The sequence below is a fragment of the Etheostoma spectabile genome, chromosome 15 (genome assembly GCF_008692095.1).
Source record: "Etheostoma spectabile isolate EspeVRDwgs_2016 chromosome 15, UIUC_Espe_1.0, whole genome shotgun sequence".
Classification (NCBI taxonomy): Eukaryota; Metazoa; Chordata; class Actinopteri; order Perciformes; family Percidae; genus Etheostoma; species Etheostoma spectabile.
In genome coordinates this window covers 6,602,609-6,604,206 of record NC_045747.1, presented here as the reverse complement: position 1 = coordinate 6,604,206, position 1,598 = coordinate 6,602,609, and the positions used below count along the sequence as shown (strand labels likewise).

At 42.2% G+C, this 1,598-nt stretch overlaps 1 protein-coding gene across 1 annotated transcript in view; it reads right to left on the bottom strand.

The window, feature by feature from the left end:
* The window catches only part of LOC116703606 (Na(+)/H(+) exchange regulatory cofactor NHE-RF2), a 33,412-nt gene that overhangs the window by 13,532 nt on the left and 18,282 nt on the right, over positions 1 to 1,598 (bottom strand). The window lies entirely within an intron of this gene.

Below are 1,598 nucleotides of genomic sequence, written 5' to 3'. Positions count from 1 at the left end.
AGAGAGAGAGAGAGAGAGAGAGGAAGAAAGTACTGTGGTGTGTAGAGGGGAAGATGGTTTATTATTTATTCTGACAGAAAGAAAGAGGACAGCGTTAAAAAAAACTTTTAACTAACTCCCCTTCAACATTCTTGTTTGATTACTGCAAATGCATCTTAGAAATCATGGCTGAGCCTCAATCTCCACAACAATGCCTGCAAATTTACCTTTAGACTGTATTAAAATAACACAGATGGCAACATATAATTTCATTTCAGGCACTGAATTTTTTAGGAATAGGGTAGGGTAGTGGCAATCTAGGCAGCTTGCCCTTAGAAGGAAGGAGAGAGAGAGAGATAGAGAGAGAGAGAGAGAGTGAGAGAGAGCAACAACTCTCATGAATCCCTTAAGATCCTCATTTTCAAGGCTGGAGAGGAAGTGGCTGGTTTGAGCAGCTGGGTTAGATCTTCCAAGGGGGAGAAAAATCAATTTACATTCAAATGTATTAGCATCCTGGGATCTATGCAAAGGAGAAACATGGCAGAGAAGAGGAAGGGAAAAAGCAAGGAGGGAGTGTGTGTGTGGGAGGGATAGAAAATGAGATGCAGCAAGAGGATTGAATAAGAGAGTTCAAGAAAAGAAACAGTGGCGTTAAGAGTATGCAGAGCCCGGAGATATACTGTACAGCAGACAGATAAACAGAGTGGTTCAGAAAAATTGAGATGACAGAAGTTTCCAGTTAGCCACCATGGGAAGGAAAAGAGTTTGGAGTGGAACTCCTCTAACATAAACATTAAGAGTAGCACAGCTGGGAGTCATCATGTGGGGGAGACACAAGTGTCTGCCAATCTAACCTCGGACTGCGTCTCAATAACCCCACTAATCACCCCCTGGGGCCTGTGCCATCTCTTAAAGTCTTAGTCTTTGACATTTGTGTGCATCTTGGACACTTGATTTGGTCTTTTTGTGCTTTGGGTTTGATCTGTGTAAGCTCAATTGTGTGAGTTTCTGTCAGTGATGGAGTGTGATAACATGACTGTAGGTGTTCTTGGCTCCCTACTGATGGTTGGTGTATGCAAATGTCTGACCTACGTGTAAAACTGTAAAGGACAGAGAATCCTGGTTTGAAAGAATTTTTAAGAGTATCAGCCACAGAGGCATGGAGGGCCTGAAGTTGCCACTCAACCTCTCCAAAACCAGGAGGCCATCAAATGAAATGTGGTCACCACATTTGTTTGAATTGTGGGTGTTGAAACTTCCTGGTTTTTGTGAAAAATATTTTGATGGGGGAGAGAGAAAAAAATGATTGGTAATGTTTTTTCCCTTTGTCAGCAAACCAGCTTGTCATCAGGAAAGCAGCCGGTTATCAGCATCTGTCATTGTTTTTAAAACAGAATCCCAATGGGAGGAGACCCAGAAGGAACTGATGGGAAAACACAGTATTCATGTAATGTTCCAGGGTCATAAATGTTCACATGGAAAATTCTGCAATAAATCAGAATGCTTTTCTATAAGGTAAACCACATGGAATATTTCACGCCCACGGCAGAACCTTATGGAGTTTAATGCCCCAACACACACACACACACACACACACACACACACACACACACACACAC